The sequence below is a fragment of the Labeo rohita genome, chromosome 15 (assembly GCF_022985175.1).
Source record: "Labeo rohita strain BAU-BD-2019 chromosome 15, IGBB_LRoh.1.0, whole genome shotgun sequence".
Lineage (NCBI taxonomy): Eukaryota > Metazoa > Chordata > Actinopteri > Cypriniformes > Cyprinidae > Labeo > Labeo rohita.
In genome coordinates, this window is record NC_066883.1 from 9,991,821 (window position 1) to 10,003,678 (window position 11,858).

Below are 11,858 nucleotides of genomic sequence, written 5' to 3' on the forward strand. Positions count from 1 at the left end.
ACAGCGCTTTGCAAAAGTATTCACACCCCTTCATTTTTTCACATTTTGTTGCTTTGCAGCCTTATGTTAAACTGCTTTAAATTACTTTTTTTCTACATCAGTCTACACTCCATACACCATAATGACAAAACACAAAACAGGTTTGTAAATTTATTAGAAATAAATACTGAAATTATTCCATTGCATAAGTATTCATACCCTTTTCTGGGACACTTGAATTTTACCTCAGGAGCGCTCATATTGCTTGTAGATGTTACTACACTACATTAAACTGTGGCAAATTGAAATTTAATGGGTATGATTTGAAAATGCACACACCTCTTAGAAAACATCTAACAGCTGAAAATGCACATCAGAGCAAAAACCAAGATCTCAGAGACAGGATTGCGTCAAGGCACAGATCTGGGGAAAAGTTGAGAAAAAGTCTCCATTATCCATAATGGAAGAAGTTTGGAACAACTGGGACTCTTCCTAGTTCTGGCCTCCTGGCCAAAATGAGCAATTGATGGAGAAGGGTTTTGGTTATACTGGTAACCAAGAAGCTGATGGTCATTCTAGTTGAGCTCCATGATCATATATGCAGATGGAAGATATTTACAGAAGGATAAACATCACTACACCAATCCGGTCTTTATGGCAGTGTGGCCATCCTCAATCCTCTCCTCAGTGAAGACACATGAAAATTGCAAAAAAAGCACCTAAAGAACTCTCAGACTGTGAGAAACAAGATTCTCTGGACTGATGAACCTCAATTCCAAACATCATGTTTGAAGGAAACCAAGCACTGCTCATCACCTGCAGAGTAAAATCCCAACAGTAAAGTGTGCTGGTAGCAGCCTCATGCTGTGGGGCTGTTTTTAAGCGGCAGGGACTGAGGGACTCATCAGAGTAAAGGAAGAGCTCAATGCACCAAAATATTGAGATAGTCTTAATGAAAAGCCAGTCCAGAGCATTCAGAACCTCAGACTGTGCTGAAGGCTCACTTTCCAACAGGACAATGACCCTACGCACACAGCAAGAGTGGCTTATAGACAACTCTGTAAAAGTCCTTGAGTGGCCCAGCCACAGCCTGGGCTTAAACACAATCAAATATTTCTGGGGAGACCTGAAAATGTCTGCCAGCCCCCATCCAAGCTGACAGTGCTTAAGAGGTGAAAAGGTGAGGTGAAGAATGGCAGATAATTGCCAGACTAGCGAGAACAAAACTTATCACATCATACCCAAAAAGACTTAAGTCCTGAGTTAAGGGTATGAATACTTATGCAATGTACTTATTTCAGTGTTTGATTTTTAATAAATTAGCAAATTCGTCACAAATCTGTTTTGTGCTTTGTCATTATGGTGTATGGAGTGTAAAATGATGTGGAAAAAAATGTTATTTAAAGCAGTTTATCATAAGGATGCAACATAACAAAAAGTGAAAACAATGAAAGGGTATGAATACTTTTACAAGGTACTGTAGCTGTCCTTCACTTTTGTCCCATGACAGTTTTGCTGCCTTCCTTCTCACCCCAGTCACATGATTTCAACCTCACCACCATTATACTTATGAATTTTTTTTTTATTCTTTATTTAATCTTTATTTATTAAAAAAAAAGTCTGCATATATTGACGCATTTTATATTGTAGAGCCTAACGTGAAAGTATCTTGAGCTTGTGTTCACTAAAGACATTGAACTTCAAACCCACTGACTTGAGGATGATGAAACCCAAAATGCTAAAATGAAAACGGATTACTCGATTTTGGTGTACAAAAACTGTCATCCCTGCAGCACTTTATTTGCATTCTAATATTTATTTATTTTTTTCTAAAAGTATTTTACCTCAGAGGGTTTAAGTGAAGGAAATGTACCTTCATGTTTTTCCTGCTGGCTGCTCGTCAGTCATGGATGGCAACTGCTGAATAAATTAGGGTCACCCTCAGTAGGTCACACAAAGCTGTCGTGATATGAGAGGGCGATAACATAACCCTTTTGTTTTTGTTTGGGTCTCCAGACCAGTGTTATCTTTCCTAGACCTGCTTGTGTTACTGAGGTTTTCATTTGCCATTCACAAGTGGTGGATTGATGTCAGGGTCAAGCAGACTGTTTCTCTGGGGTGATTTACAAAGGCCACTGTTTGTCTGTCAAAGACTTCTGCGTCATTGCTTCTGAAAGTCTGTTTCCCTTCTCTCTGCCACTTTCTTCTTCTTTTATATCACGGTATGTCTTGATTGTCTCTCTCTGTTCTGTGAAAATGTTGCAGTGCAACATCTGAGACATTTTAGATAATAAATTTGATATTCTTATATAAATTTTCAATGTATCTGTAACTGTATCTGTTATGTAGTTACATATGTTATATAGTTATATATATTTATTTTTAATTTAGTTTTAGCTTTTATTTCCATTTTTTTGTTATTTTTAGTCCTTCAGCTTAATCTCATTAATCTCATACTAATGTGCAGTGAACGTTACAGTGTATCTCAGAAACACATTTGTGTTATATCTGGCACATATGAGATGCAGGAACTGGCTGCAATCATGTAAATGAAAGCATCTAATTATCACCATAAATATTTATTCATGCATATTAGAACCCAGCCACCACATAAAGGTTTTCGCTTCCAAACAACGATTCAGTCTTTATGTAATTGACCTCAGCTGAATGAACCCTTTTGGAATCAGTCACGCTACTCTGAAACAATTGCAACCTACTTTACACAGCGCGATTCACTGCAATGCTGATGAATAACTTAGCATGTCTTCTCTGTGATTGAAATGCAATCCTCTCTAGTGCATCCTTACAACAGGGCATTTAAGTGCTTCCAAAGTCAGTTAGGTGCCACTGTATTAAGTGACTGGCTATTAAAGGAAATTGGAGACAGGAGCCCTTGACATGGTGCTGTTAGCATAATTAAGGCCCATGTAATTAGCAGATTAATGCCTCTTAAAAACTGATGAGGTGAGGAGGAAATGCAGAAAAGCTTTACATTTGAGATCTAGTGTTTCTTTTATGTGCAAACTCAGTAGGAATGGGAGAACTGGCCACCATGTGAATTCAGGCTAACAGCAGAACACTTGAAGCCTTGTTTTGCTTCCCGAAGTGAACAGCCCTGTCTGACTAAATACACTTCAAGTAACCCAGAGTTTCATCATAGAGAATGTGTACCGACAAAACCAAACCCACTTTGCTGAAGGACAAAAATTCTTCCTTGTATCAAACTTAACACATTTGCTCCAATTACTCATGCAGGCTCCAAAATGTCCATTCAGCATGTGACAAATAAAAATAGGTTAGCTAAATAATGCAAAGTTTCTGACCGGTCACCTTATCGTTTAAGGCAGCGGTGGTCAATCCTGCCAATGTTTTACAGAGTTCAGCTCCAGCCTTCCCCAACATGCTGGAATGGACGTTTTTCCCTTTTCATGAAGACCTTGATTAGCTGTGTTTAATTAGTTTCAGGTGTGTTTAATTAGGAACCACTGTAATTACGAGATTCTGACTTGTTAAAAGTGTTTATGTCATCACAAAGCTCTACTCATCATAAAAGTAATTACAAATAGTAAATTTGAAATTTACTGCACCTGACCACTGCGATGTCAGAACACACAAAATGTCGACTCCTTCAGCAATAAAATATAGTGGAAAAAAAAATATTTCTGTCAGGACCACTATCGTCAAATAACTTACAATTAGCATACATTTTTAGGTTGGGGGAATGGTTCTGTTCTGGGCAAACACTCCCTGCCAATCCATGCAGCCTAGCATGGATATGAGCAGGGAGAGCATAAATAACCCCCCTAGGATAAACAGAACAGAACCAACATTAATGATTAATGTAGCAGATATCATTAATGTTCTAATTGATTATTTTATGTAACAACAAAATTCAGTGGTCTGACTCAAGACATAAGACTGTTTTGTTGTGTTGTCATTCCTTATGTTCGGTAACCTAGTTTCTGTCTCCCATTTATTGTGTCATTTGGTTCAGGTGTGTCTTGTTTATCAGCCTTATGGACTACTTGCACTAAGCCTCGTGACGTACTTCCGTTTTGAAATCGTAGGGCTCAGTTATTTCCGGTTATGTACATTTTCAATGCGCTGTAATCATGTAGTTGACTTAAACGCCTATTAAAATGAGATTTCGCGGGATGATTTCCAATTCACAAATTTTCGGAGACGGGAGAAAACATATTCTGATAATTATTGCGTATAGAATTTTCCAAACTCAACGGAACGTGAAGTTTTAAGGCAACATAAACCGATCTGAGAAAGCAGTGACTGGTAATCATACGTGATTGTTCACCACAGGGTGTCCGTGCTCTATAGTGACCTAATCGCGACGCTGCAGTTTGTGAAATCTGATGAATAAGATCATAATGAACCTTTATTTATCTGTATTAAATATGTTACTTATGTCACTATTCTGTGTCATATTCTGTCATCATTTCACTGTATGTAGTCTAATGCCAAAATATGAGTATTCAATCGTCGCACTGTCAGCGTGTTACTGTTAAAAATTATTTTAAGGTTTAACATCGTTAAATAAGGCAGTTACCTCACATTCGTTCAGCCATTTTAAATAATGGAATATGCAGTATGGGCTCGGAATAAGAGCGCCAAGGCACACAAACAAATTAGCCATGGTTCTACTACAAATAAAAGTAAAAAATGCAATTGAAGTTAAACCATATAACAACAAATTCATCAGGTATGAATTATGATCAGTAAAAGAAAAATGCTGTCCATGAGAATGCGGCAGATAAGTGGGGAAATGTATTTATTTATTATTCAGAATGCACATACCGAAGGGAAATATATTTATAGTAACCTTTCAGCAGGTTGAATATGATTCATTTTAACGCAGAGAATATGATTAATTGTTTTTTTTTTTTAAAGAAATGCCAGCCCTAAAATGTAGTAGTAATCTGCGTCCTCATGAGAAACTCTCTGTATGTAGGTGCGCTGAACGCTAACCGGAAACTACCGAGCCCTAACAAGTAGAACGCGGAAGTAGTTGTGCAAGTAGTCCATTTGCTTTAGTATTTAAGTTGTAGTCTGTCTTGTGCTCCTTCATCCGGTATTGTGCATGTTCTACGTGTGTAATTAACATGACACAGGTGAAACAAATGATTAATCAAAGGAAGGGAAAAACTGGGTCACGGGGAGCACATGGGGAGAAAAACACACACAGACAGTCCACGGGTGTGACATATCACCCCCCGCTTGCGAAAGGCACGTCCATGTGCCTTAGGAACAGCATAGGGAGGGACGGGTGGGACCTTGGGAAAAGGCTCGGGAGGAGGATGGACACCTGGTAGGGGGCCAGCAGACAGAGTCCAGGGTGGTGATGATGGAGAAAGGAGCCAGGGAGGAGACAGCAGGGACTTGGAGCAGGCGGCGTATGGTGAGATCCAGGCCACAGCCATAATGGCAACCCACAGTGGAGCCGATGGAGGGAGACAGGCAGACCAGCTGTGATTCCACTGCACAGATGATGGGCCTCTGGGTCTCACGGCTGCACTCTAGAACAAAAGCCCTCCCTGGGCTGCCATTGGGAACAGAAGCCATCTCCTGGCTGGACTTTGGAACAGAAGCCTTCTCAGGGCTGAACTTGGGAACGGAAGCTCTCTCTGGGCGAAACTTGAGAAGAAAAGCCCTCCTTGGGCTGCACTCAGAGACAGGAGCTCACTCTGGGCTAAACTTAGGAACAGAGTCACACTCTGGGCTGAACTTGGAAACGGAAGCCCCTCTGGGGGGAACCTGGGAACAGAAGCACTCCTTGGGCTGCCCTCGGGGACAGGAGCCCACTCTGGGTTGAACTTAGGAACAGAGTCATTCTCTGGGCTGGACTTGGAAACTGGAGCCCTCTCTGGGCTGTACGTCGGAACAAGAGCCCTCTCTAGGCTAGACTGTGGCCATCCCTGGGCAGACATGGGAACAGCAGCCCTCTCTGGGCTTGACCTGGAAGCAGGAGCCGTCTCTGTGCTGGACGTGGAAGCAGGAGCCCTCTCTAGGCTAGACTAGGAATCTGTGGCCCTCCTTGGTCCAGATATGGGAACAGCAACCCTCTCTGGGCTTGATGTGGAATCAGGAGCCCTCTCTGGGCTGGGCATGAAAACAGGAGCCCTCTCTGAGCTGGACATGGGAACAGGAGCCCTCTCTGGGCTGGAGGTGAGAACAACAGCTCTCCCAGGGCATGACTTGGGATCTGTTGCCCTCCCTGGGCCAGACGTGGGGACCGGAGCCCACACTGGGCCATATGTGGGAACAGCAGACCCAGAAACGCAATAAAGTTTTTTCAGTAGGTCCGGTGTTCTGTCAGTGTTTGCTACTTTAAGGAGCAAGGAGCGAGGAACAAGGAGATGAAGGGATATAACGAAAAATAGTCTTTAATAGTCCAAACAGGGTAACACAGGGCAGACAGGAACACACATAGCACAACACAGACGTTTAACACCAGACAAAGGAATCATGGGGAAGACAACACTATAAATACAAGACGTAATGAGGGGTAATTAAAGGGACACAGGTGAAAAAATGATTAATCAAAGGGAGGGAAAAACTGGTTCACAGTGAGCATATGGGGATAAAAACACACACAGACAGTCCACGGGCGTGACATGGTGATCTTTGGAACACAAATTAGAATATTTTTTCCAAGGTATCATGTGACATGAGTGGTTCAATTGTAATTTTATCAAGCTACAAGAATACGCAACCCATTCATGAGAGTACCACAATGCATGCTGCTGATGAAGACGGTGGTAGTATAGGAAAAAAAAAGTTTTATTAATGATAAACATTTTATAATAAATAAACAGTTTATAATAAACATTTAATTATTTGTGTATGTATAAATATTAGTGTGTCATTGTTTCCCTGCAGAGCCAATTTTGTTGCAAATAATTGAAAATCATTATTTTAGGTTACAACATGATGCACAAATACCTCTCATCACAAAGCTCTGTTGTTGGCCTCACATCTCATTTCTTGGGTGTCAATGGGATGTTACTAGAATACATACCTTCACAACAGCACAATAACTAGCAATTATGCAGCAGTCACCCGGAACATACGGTACAACAAACCCACTGAGTGAGCAAAAGGCAGAATTCACTTTAAAGTAAAATGTCTTACCTTTGGCAAAATGCTTTAAAACAAAATTAAAGTGGTGAGAAGTATATTGTGTCCTATAAACAAATGTAGGCGAAAAGAGTTATTCTGAAACAATGATTCAAATACAATACAATAAAAAAAAAATTATGTAATTGCTCAGCATTGATTTCATGCCATTATTTGGGTTTGGGCATTTACAGCATTCACAGAAGCAAGCAATGGTATAATACCAAAACTGACAAATTAAACTAAGCCTTCTCAGAGGAAATCTTTTTTTGGTAATACCGCTGTTTTTAGACATACTTTAAAGTGATACTACTAAATTCTGTGGTACCATAGTGTATTTTGTAGGGGAGAGTGGGGACGAAAGTACCATTTTTCAGAAAAACATAATTTAAAAAGATAAAAGATGTTGTATCACTAAATATGACTAAAGTAAATGCGATGTAGCAACAGCCCTGAGAGTGATATTCCTGAAAGAAACGCCCTCTCATGAACATGTGGCTGAATCAGACCTCTGTCTTTCTGACCCTCACTCTTGGCATATTCCTTTGGTATAATACAACATAAACATTTATGATAAACGTTTTTAATAAATGATGCAAGACACAGAAAGCCACCAAATTAGCATGCTGCGGGACAAATGAAACACTTGTTGTCACTGTAGGGGGACAAAAGTGTTACTTTCGTCCCGACAGGAACGAAATTTAAATGACATTTCAAATGCAATTTACTTCTATATTAACAAATTCTGAAAAGCCAAACTTTAGGATGTATTACAGCATTAAATAACATGTAGATTGATCCTTACTGTGACACATGAAACGAGAAACACAACAACTAATTTGAAAAAAATTACTGTTTCCATAATTTACATACTGTACTTGAAAACTGCTTTCTGGACCTAACCGTGGGAAACTTTAACGAAATCATGTGATATTTCTCAGCCCCATCAAGGGTTGCACGCTGAATGTGCTGTCATAGCTTGGACAGCAAATTTAGTCCAGTCTCTAAGAAAATAGCTTTGTTACTTTCGTCCGGCGTTACTTTTGTCCCCACTCTCCCCTACCATAGTATTGCCATCTAGGACACTACTTTTTTTTTTTTTTTTATCTTTTTACCAATCCCACACTTTCCCATTACCACCGAAATTTGGGAAGTCATCAAAAAAGTGACACTCTTGATAGATCACCACTTAATTTAATTCAAAGCCCATTCTGATGACCGATCATTTGTCCCAAAGGCTTTGCCAGATTCCTGCTTGTCTGAGGGCAGTTTAGCAGGGGCATTTCCATATGTGCCGCTGCACCCCATCTGTCAGAGCTGGACTCAGATGGCAAACACAGAGGCAGACGGCAGGCCAAACGCAGACTGTCACTTCAGCAAATAAGTCTCTCAACTCCTTTAGACGTCCCCTGAAATTCCCTGTCCTGATAAATGGAACTGTGTTAGTTTTTGGCAGGCAGAAAGACTTAAGTTGCAGCTACATAAAATTTAGCTGCGACAGCTTCTGCAATGTAATAGAATTTCGGACAGATTGCACCTCTAATACATTTTTAGGTCTGTATAATAGTATATAATGTCACTATTTATCGCACATGTCAGCAATTAAATGTCCCCTGCATGTGTGAATGAAAGGAAAACTATTCTGTCATGCTAATTATTTATTTATATGTTTTTTTTTCTTCTTCAATGAAACAATTAAAATAAATTATTTTGCATTAGAGTTTTCGTAAAAAAAAAACTTCAGTATCTGCAAAAATTAAAAATAAATAAAGTCATGCTCTAAAGAATTAAACTTAAGAAGTGTGGACAATTTTTGATGTGTTGACTAACTTCTTAACACATAAGCATGTGATAAATTTAACTGTGGTGCGTTGTTTGACATTTAAAGTTATATTAAAGGGGTCATCGGATGCTAAGTTCACTTTTACATGTTGTTTGAAAATGAATGTGTGTTGGTAGTGTATGTACAAATCTACCCTATAATGATAAAAATCCATGGAGTGGTTTTTAATTAATCTGTAAAAATAATATTCCCTTTTTCAAATCGAGCCATTCTCAGATGCCTGTCGTCGTGGCGTCACACCCACAGAGGCTGCTCCCACGATAGTTGATTGACATGAGCGTTTTACCTCAGATCAGCTGTCTCAGTCCAACCTCCATGTTTTGATGCTGGAGCAGGGATGTAAGTTAGACAAGAATTGAGCGATTGAGGTGTTGTGTTGCTGGATGTAATAATGAATGTAGTGGTCATCATTTACTCCCAACATCTGAGCTGGTAAAGATGCAGTGGATTACATTTGTTTGTGAAGGGAATGCGCCTCCCGATCTACATATATCCGTCTATGTTCACGCGAATCATTTGTGACCAAGCTTCACTTACAGCAGAAGTGAGTATAAGGTTTTTTTTTTTTACCAATCTTTGCGATCACCTTTCCTAATAATGTGCTAGTTAGCAAGTGTAGTGGCTAAACGCGGCTAAAGTAAAAAGGCTTGTCACTCCACAGAGAGAAGAGAGGGGCGGGGCAAGCAGAGCTCATTTGCATTTAAAGCAGCCTTGTCCAGAATGGGATGATTTTTGCAGCGCCGATTTTGACAAGGTAAAAAGGGTGTTGTATTACACTACTATTGAGAATTTTTAACCAAAGTATTTTATAGACTTTTCATTAAGACCCTAAAGAATCATATCAACATGTGGAAAATGGGCATCCGATGACCCCTTTAAAGACATTTAATATTCTACATTTCAACTTCATAATGATTAATGTGTAATACAATAAATAAAGAAATGACATTAAAGTACTTTATATTTAAATGTATTCACTTTATTTAATTCACATTATTCATTTTTTCACTAAGCATATTTCAGAGACAAAAGAAGTAAATTACATTTATGTATATGTGCTATAAATATGCTATAAATAAGTACATCTTTGTACTTATACATAAGTCAGGAAAAAAACCCTACATTTAACTAATTAGTCCTACATTTAACTAACTGCATTAATATAAATAAAAAAAAAATGCATTTATTAAATTGTAAATAACATGCAGTTAAGTACATTCAGTCATATATTTCCATGATAAGTAGCAAGTATTGTTGATGTAAATAAAGTTATTCTAAAGAGTACTTCTTTCTCACTTGGAAAATAAACCGTCGAACTAACTTGTTACAACATGTATTTGCATTTCCATCAAAACTGCAAGCTGTGTATCTTTCAAGCTGTGTATATTCTGTTAAAAATCCTAAATTAAGTACAATTCTGTGAATACTGTTGATTACCACAGAAACAACCACTTTATATTTCAAAATCACTTAACTTGTACTTAGCCTGGAACATTCCTTAGCTAACAGTACACTCACACAGAGGTCATTCACATTCGCTGCTTCTTACGTAAGATGTGGAGAACTAAGGATCTGTGTTACAAATCACCAAAGGATACATTTCCTTTTTATAGCACATATATTTCAAGGCTATTAGTCTAACGTTTTCAACCTTGTTGCTGACAACAAACTTTAACATGGCCGTTACTCTTACAGTATTTGCTGTAAAGAAAAAAAGCTATCAAGCATAACAGTTATATGAAATCTAATAAATCGCTTTGTGCAGAGAGAAAAAAAAAATATAGACTGCAAGCTAAAAATGAATAATAATTAGCTACAAGATTATCATTATAGTTAGTAGACTTATAAAAAGAGTCAGTTTACCTAATTCTGAATCTACTGCATACATGTTAGACGATTAAGAACATTATGACATTGACTCTCTGAAATGCTTGATTCTGATGGGTCAGTTCTGCAGTATTTTTTGTATAATGAATGCTAAACTGGTTTGACCATTTTCCCAGGCAAATAAAATCCTACATGCTGCACTAATGTCATGTCTCATCACTCCATTGTGTCTTTCTTCTCACATGATAAAACAATGTAAACTTAAATCTTAGGTTTATTTCCATTTATTTATTTAGTAAGTAGCCATGTAATGATTAGAATAATGTACAGTCAACACAAACTAAGCCTCTTAAGTGATACAAAACCTATCTGACACAGGACACCAAGCTTACTCGTATAGATAGCCATTGGAGAGGAGAAACATTGTGCACTTATGCAGCACACTTTGTAGTTACACATATTCAATGTTCTATTCACAAAATTACCATTTTATAATGACAACTTAAACTGCACTGTAAGTTGCAATGTTATGGCAAAGCAATTTATTTATAAAGCACAATTAAAAAACAAGATTAAATTGACCAACGTGCTGTACAGTCTGACCACGGCACCGTGGATAAGGTGCTGGTGGTTCTGTCCAGGTGGTTAACTTACTCTTTCACTTGCCATTTTCCCCATGTATGCGTGATTGTATGTTTGTTTGTTTAGACTAGTGTTTTAGGTCATAAAACATTTGTTCACAATTTCAAGAGTTCAGTTTCTCTGGTCAGTACTCGCAAACAAAGTCACCTTAACAATCCAATCTTGCTACATGCTCTAATGCAGTGGTTTTCAATTCCAGTCCTGGGGTATCACTGCTCTGCACATTTTGTATGTCTCTCTTATCTGAGAGAGACCTCGGTTCAGTTCATGGATCTCCCTCCTAATGAGCTGATGATCTAAATCAGGTGTGTTAAATAAGGAAGACATACAAAATGTGCAGAGCAGCGGTACTCCACAACTGGAATTGAGAGCCACTGTTCTAATGCATTAGTGCTGTAAAAAAGTTATTTTCTGTGGCACTGAAAGAGTTATATGAAAT